Source organism: Rhinatrema bivittatum, chromosome 4 (assembly GCF_901001135.1).
Source record: "Rhinatrema bivittatum chromosome 4, aRhiBiv1.1, whole genome shotgun sequence".
Classification (NCBI taxonomy): Eukaryota; Metazoa; Chordata; class Amphibia; order Gymnophiona; family Rhinatrematidae; genus Rhinatrema; species Rhinatrema bivittatum.
This window is the reverse complement of record NC_042618.1, coordinates 335,748,464-335,755,502: the sequence shown is the minus strand read 5'-3', so window position 1 is coordinate 335,755,502 and position 7,039 is coordinate 335,748,464.

Sequence of the window (7,039 nt, the reverse complement as noted above, 5' to 3'; positions counted from 1 at the left end):
AAAGTTTGGAGGTGCCAAGGGTGGATCATCAATTCAGCTACAGGGCAGAAACCCCACAACCACAAGTAACCTTCAAGAGTCAAGAGGAAGTGGGGATGACCGCCACCAAGCCTAGCCAGAGAGACTTCTCCCACCCCCTTGTCATCACTTAAAGGTAGTAAGCAACTCGGTCTTCCCCTGCCTGGAGGGCACATACCAGGTTATACTCAACACCTCCATGAAATGAATCTGTTATAGTTGTGGGTGGATCCCTGGGCAGATGGCCATGCCCCCAGGAGGATATCCCAAGAGGGACCACCGGCTAGGCTTGAGTATGGAGACAGACACACATTAGTTCTTTTATTAAACAGGGTTTTGAAACCACCAGAGGTGGCAGTAGTGAGCTGATATGCCCAGCAGGTCTGCAGTCCCTCAGGTACTGGAACAGCGATCCCAGAATGGCTGAGCTGTTGAGAAACTGTAGAAAGTGAGTAGGCAGAGTAGGCAGAGTTCATGAACAGAACTAGATGACAAAACTCACATAAGGTCTCAAGGAAGCTCAGGAGCTGGAAAGGATTAGGCCCTCGAGGAGCTAGTACCTGGTTCCAGGGTAAGCTCTGAGAGAGCGATGGTAACTCACAATTGTTTGTAGTAGCGATAGCTTCCAGGCAGTAGAGAATCTTCAGAGTGTCCAGGAACATGGGCCCTCGAGGAGTGAGTACCGGTTCCTATCTGTAATCTGAAAGTAAAGAAAAGAGTGCGGTCCCTGAGGAGCAGGTACCTCTGGTAAGTCCGAGGAGGCAGAGTAGCTAAGACGTAGGAACGAATCCTAATCCGAGTCCGTTCGTCCTTCTGTCCTTGCTAACTCGTCTGTTAGCGTTATCAGAGACCTTTAAATATTGGAAGCGGATGACGTCATCTCAGGGGGACGCCCTGAGGTTTGCGCCCTTGCTAGTAATTCAATCAGAGCGCTTCAGGCAACATGGTGGTCTGCAACATCGAGCCAGTCCGGGGACACCGGAGGGAGACGGCATGGAGACACCGCGGCAGCCAGCCGTCCATCAGACCCAGAGGGAGTCGCCACAGAGGTAAAAAGGGCGGAGTGAGGGCGTCAAGCAGTGACGGACGCAACACTGCAGACTTAGGGCAGTATTTCAATATTAACATTTTAAAGATCTGGATTAGGAAGGAAAGAAATTGCATTAAAGCCTTAAATATTTAAGGGGAGTGAAAGCACAAGAGACATCAATTCACCTTACAGTAGCAGAAATGAACGCTTTAAAACTTAGTGAATTTTAACTGTAAGTATAAAATAGATCCTTGCTTGTACATAAGGTATAGGCAAACTCCAGTGCTGGAGTGCCACAAACAGGACTGGTTTTCAGGATATCCATAATGAATATGCAGGTGGTAAATTTGCATGCACTTTGTCCATTGTATGCAGACATACCTCGAATATAAAATAATGTAATATTATATATATACATATTTTAAGTTGCTTGAAACTATTACTAACTGCTACAGACTTCAGAACGGTTTTACAAACACTAATATTCTTGAACCTTGACTACTGCAATTCCTTACTCCTAGGTCTTCCTGCATGTCACACAAAACCTCTTCAACTTCTCCAAAATGCAGCAGCAAGACTATTATCTGGCGCCAGAAAATATGAACACATCACTCCTACATTGAAGGCAATGGCATTACACTGGCTACCAATTCAATCAACAATCCAATATAAAGCATTAATGATAATATTCAACAACATTAACCTAAATATCAATGATCTGCTTGGGGTGTCTCTTAAACAGCACAAACCACAACAAACAGATCACAAAATAAAGGTCTCCTCTCAATCCCAACATTACAAACCTCTCACTTGTAGCAAACAAGAGAAAGAGTGCTGTCTATAGCAGGTCCTGAGCTATGGAATTACATGCCTGAAGACTTAAGAACTACAACAGACAAAGAGAAATTCAAACAGGACCTGCAAATATGGCTGTTCCAAAATGCATTTAACATAAACTGTCTGATTACACAAGCTCCTAATAAAATAAACTGTCCGATTTCTCAAATCTATAATATCTAAATAACAAACTCTAATAGAATGATTCCCTCAGAAATCATAGCTATGAAACCATCTCCTATATTTACCTGTGAACCTTACCTCAATTAGCATTCTAGATGTGTTTTCCTTCCCTTTGGTTACTTATAATTGTGAATGTTTTAAGTTGTGATCTAATGATTCTCACTTGGAACGATGGTATATAAAACCTCAAAATAAATAAATATATGCACACAGGCAGCTCTTTTTTTAAAACCCCAGTCTCTTCCAGGATGTGGCTACAGATTGATCTGTCAGGACTCCAGGAAATCTGATTAGCAGGTAAGAATCTAATTGAACCTTCCTGATCATCCTGCTAGACCTATCTTGGGTGAGAGTAATTTAGATCTGCTACCAGGGCTCCTTAGGTAATGCTGTGCCCATCTCTTGAAGGTTCAGCCTCAAATGTTCTGTAAATGCATGCCCCTATATTTGCCCTGCAGATTTCTGCTTGGTCCACTAGTTTATACTATGCCCAGGATGATGCCTGTGGCTACGCAAAGAGTACTTTAGGCCCTCAGGGTGTCAGCTTTGCCTTCAATATACCTGCTCCTGCAATTGCCTACTTAATCCGGTGCACAATTGCTTCATTAGAAGCTCCCTTGCCTTCCGGGGACCCCTGTGGCTGTCATCCAAGTCTATCGGCTTTCTTGAACTCCTTGTGACTTCTCACTATCACCTCAGAGCCTTGTGTACCTCTAGTGCTCTGAGTTCCCACTTCTAACTTTGACCTTCTGTTTCCTAAAGCCCAGTAATGAAATCTCTTGATTTACAAGAAAGGAAACTTGGTTCTTACCTGCTAATTTTTGTTCCTATAATACCACAGATCAGTCCACACAAGTGGGTTTTGCATCCCTACCAGCAGATGGATGCAGAGAACAAAGCTTTTAGGCACTGCTACATATCCGAGAGTGCCACCTGCAGTCCCTCAGTATTGACCTGTACCCAAGCCACAGAGTAGCTACCATTCCCCCTTCCAGGATGAACAGGAAACACAGGGTTAGAACCCCCTGAACGGAAGCCTCTCATACTTCCAGAAAAAAAAAAACACCCCAATAAACATTAAATTCAAAAAAACAACTCTCAGTTTATGTACAGCAGAGCTTTCCAAACTTTTCATGTTGGTGACACACTTTTTAGACAAACATAATTTCACGACACGGTAATTCAGTCTACTAGTAAACCAGAGGTTAAAGGTTAAACGAACGAAACATATTTCGACAATTTATGTATGTTTCCTTAAATATATACATAAATAAAATGTTTCACGACACAACCTATCTCATGAAAACATTAAATTTATATTAAAAATATATATTCCAAGATTCATGTTATTGTTATAATTTATGAGAAACAATAATAAAACAAATTGTCTGTCCCCCACACACTCATCTCTCTCCTCCCCCCAGCACATGTCTGGCCCCCACACACTCATATCTCTCCCCCTCAAGCACATGTCTGTCCCCCCAGCACGTTTGCCCCCCACTCACTCATCTCTCTTCCCCCCCCAAGCACATGTCTATCCCACACACACTCATCTCTCTCCCCCCCCCCAAGCACATGTCTGGCCCCCACACTCATGTACCTCGTCTTTTTGATTGTTGCCAGTTAAGTGCTTCACTCCCTTCCATGATCACCAGACACTGCTGCTTGCAGTCAGTACTCCTCATGGCCAGGCCTCATCGGCAGCAGCAGCCAATGCAAGGATGGCTGGGCTCGTTCCACCCACCAAGCCCCCCAAAAAAAACGCGATTGACAGCAAAAATCACCCAATAATAAGCAACCCATAAACTGAAAAAAAAAAGTGAATCTCTAGAAAAAAAAAAGCCCAAACTCGCATCAGAGTTGACCGGGCTTGCGCGACACACCTGCACACTGCAGGCGACACACTAACGTGTCCCGACACACAGTTTGGAAAGCTCTGATGTACAGATTGCAACATTTCTGATATAAGAACACAATCACCAGGAAATTCAGCCATTCAGCAGCAAGTCTCTGGACTGATCTGTGGTATTACAGGAATGAAAATTAGCAGGTAAGAACCAATATTCCTTTCCTGTTCATACCCAGATCAGTCCAGACAAGTAGATGTGCAGGTCTTCCGGGCAGGAGCCCAAAGACCCACGCGTAGAACACTTTCACCAAAAGTCGCATCTTCCTGCACACAAAAGTCCAATCAGTAGTGATGGTGAAAGTATGAAGCGAGGACCACACCGTGGCCCTACATATCTACAGAAGGAGACACCAGCTGACATGCCACCCAAGAGGTTGGCTGCGCTCTTGTAGAATGTGCTCTCAGGCCTACTGAAATTTCGCGACCTTTGCAAATATAAGCCGAGCAAATGGTCTCTCTTCAGCCATCGAGAGATCATGGCTTTAGAAGCTTTATCTCCTTTCTTCACTCTACCAAACTCAAAAAGGTGATCAAACTTCTGAAAACTTAGTGAACTTCAGATAACGCAACAGAGTCCAACACACATCCAATAGATGAGGATCTCTATCCTGTGGGGACTCCCTAGACCACTCCAGAAATGCTGGAAGCTCTGCTGTCTGATTCATATGGAAGGAAGAAACCACCTTTGGCAAGAAGGAGGGGACTGATTGTAATGTCACGCTCTCATTAGATATATGCAAAAAAGGATCCCTCAAGACAGAGCCTGAAGCTCCGAAATATGTCTGGCTGAACATATGGCCACCAGAAAAACTGTCTTCAAAGTCAGATCCTTCAAAGACGCTTGCCTTAAGGGCTCTAAAGGTGCCCCACAGAGCACCCACAGAATTAGTAGGGATGTGAATCGTTTTTGAACGATTAAAATTATCGTCAGATAATTTTAAAATCGTCCAAAATCGTTAGAGTGCACGATACAATACAAATGCCCCTGATTTATCGTCAGGGGCATTTGTATTGTATTGTTAAATAGGGCGCGAGAAAACCAGCACACCAAAAAAACCTTAAAACCCACCCCGAACTTTTAAAACAAATCCCCCACCCTCCCGAACCCCCCCAAAATGTTTTAAATTACCTGGGGTCCAGTGGGGGGGTCCCGACGTGATCTCCCTCTCTCTCTGGCCACGGCTGTGTTGAGAAATGGCGCCGGTGGCCCTTTGCCCTTATCATGTGACAGGGCAAAGGTAGTGCCGGCGCCATTTTGGTTCCTGGCTCCCGACGTCACGCGTGCAGATCGCCCCTGGACCCCCGCTGGACCCCCAGGGACTTTTGTCCAGCTTGGGGGGGCCTCCTGACCCCCACAAGACTTGCCAAAAGTCCAGCGGGGGTCCGGGAGCGACCTCCTGCACGCGGGCCATATTGCCAATCTTCAAAATGGCGCCGGCGTCGCCCGTATGACATAGTGAGGGCAAAGGAATAAGAGAGAGGAATAAGCAGCATGAAAAATTAATCTGGTGGCCTTGTACAGGTCCTTAATCTGGTGGCCTTGTACAGGTCCTTGTACAGGTCCTTGGTGAGGCCTCCCCTGGAGTAACTCAAGACAGAGGCGGTCCAGAGAAGGGCAAGTAAGATGGTGTGGGATCTAAATATGTATACCCTAGAAGGGAGGAGTTGCAGGGGAGATATGATACAGACCTTCAGATATCGTAAAATCCACTGGTGGGATGGGGTCCACCGTGGCCTTGCGGGCCTCCTCTTCTTCTGCTATGGCTCCCCCCCCCCCCCCCCGAGTGTGCTGCCCTATGCAATTGCACGGTGTGCACAACCAGAAGCACCAGGCCTGGGCATAACCCATTCATCTGGACTATTCTGATTGGATAATGAGGAAGACTGAATTAGTAGCAAAGATAGGAAGAGTGCTAGGCAGGGTAGCCTGTCCTAGTGGGGAAAGGGAAGGACATGTAGTCAGGGTAAAAGGGAGTAGGATAGGATTGTTTATAGCTGGGGAGGGAAAGTGCAATTTTTCTGGTTCAAAATATTCACATTTCCAAAAGAACAGGACAAAACTGCTATTGAAAGGAAACAGATAAAAACTGCATATTTTTATTTTATAGCTGAAGCTTCTCTTATAACGCAAACGCATTGGATAGACACACAACATTCAGTAGAAGACCTATATTTCTTTGTCATTGATAGGTTCCTCCCCTGGAGTGTGTGTATGTGTGTATGGGAGGGTGATACTGCCAATATTCTCCTTCCATGAAAACAGCGGTATATTTTTTATTTGTGGTCTCTCCATCCCAACGGGCTGAACCAGGACATAGAGTGGACTCCCTTTTATGAAGAAGTTTTCACTGGAAAGGTTTCCTGTGAAGTTCATTATTATTAATATTTGAGTTATATAATCCCTCTATTGCCTTGCATATTGATTATTTCATTATTCTGCCATTTTGCTGTCTATATATTGCCCTCATGTCACCCTATATGCAACCCCTTTAGGCACTGTGTTCTGAGTATTGACTGTTCATGCTTTTCTCATCCTGACTGGTGTATCATTATGTGACCCTCTTTTGGCACTAAACTTGAATAATATATAGTCGGCGCTCTGCCTCCTTGAACATCATGCACAAAGTGATGTTGAGCCAGATTCTCCTTCCATGCGATTCCAAAGTTTTCAAACTAGAGAGACAGCGCGCAGCCTAGCAAAATTGGCAATAAAACTCTAAAGAGTTCCCGGGTGCTTTTGGTGTGGGATTAGTCGCAGGAAAGAAAGTTGCAGTCTCTCTCTGGCTTTCCACTGCTGCCCAGTAAGTACTTTAGGATCAGTTTTAAAACTTTCTGGCGCCCAGACACGCACATAGAAATGAAGGACATGTTGGAAACTATAAAATGACAGACTGCTATAGATAAATCAAAGATCACACCCCGATGATTTAAGATGGGCAGAGATCTGTGGTTGGCTCTCCTGAATTCCATCCTCACATTATGCTTTTAAACACATTTTTTGTGGTTACTCTCTGGGTTTAGGAGTTTTTGTGAGCTCCTAAATTTGAAGCCAACTTAAATAG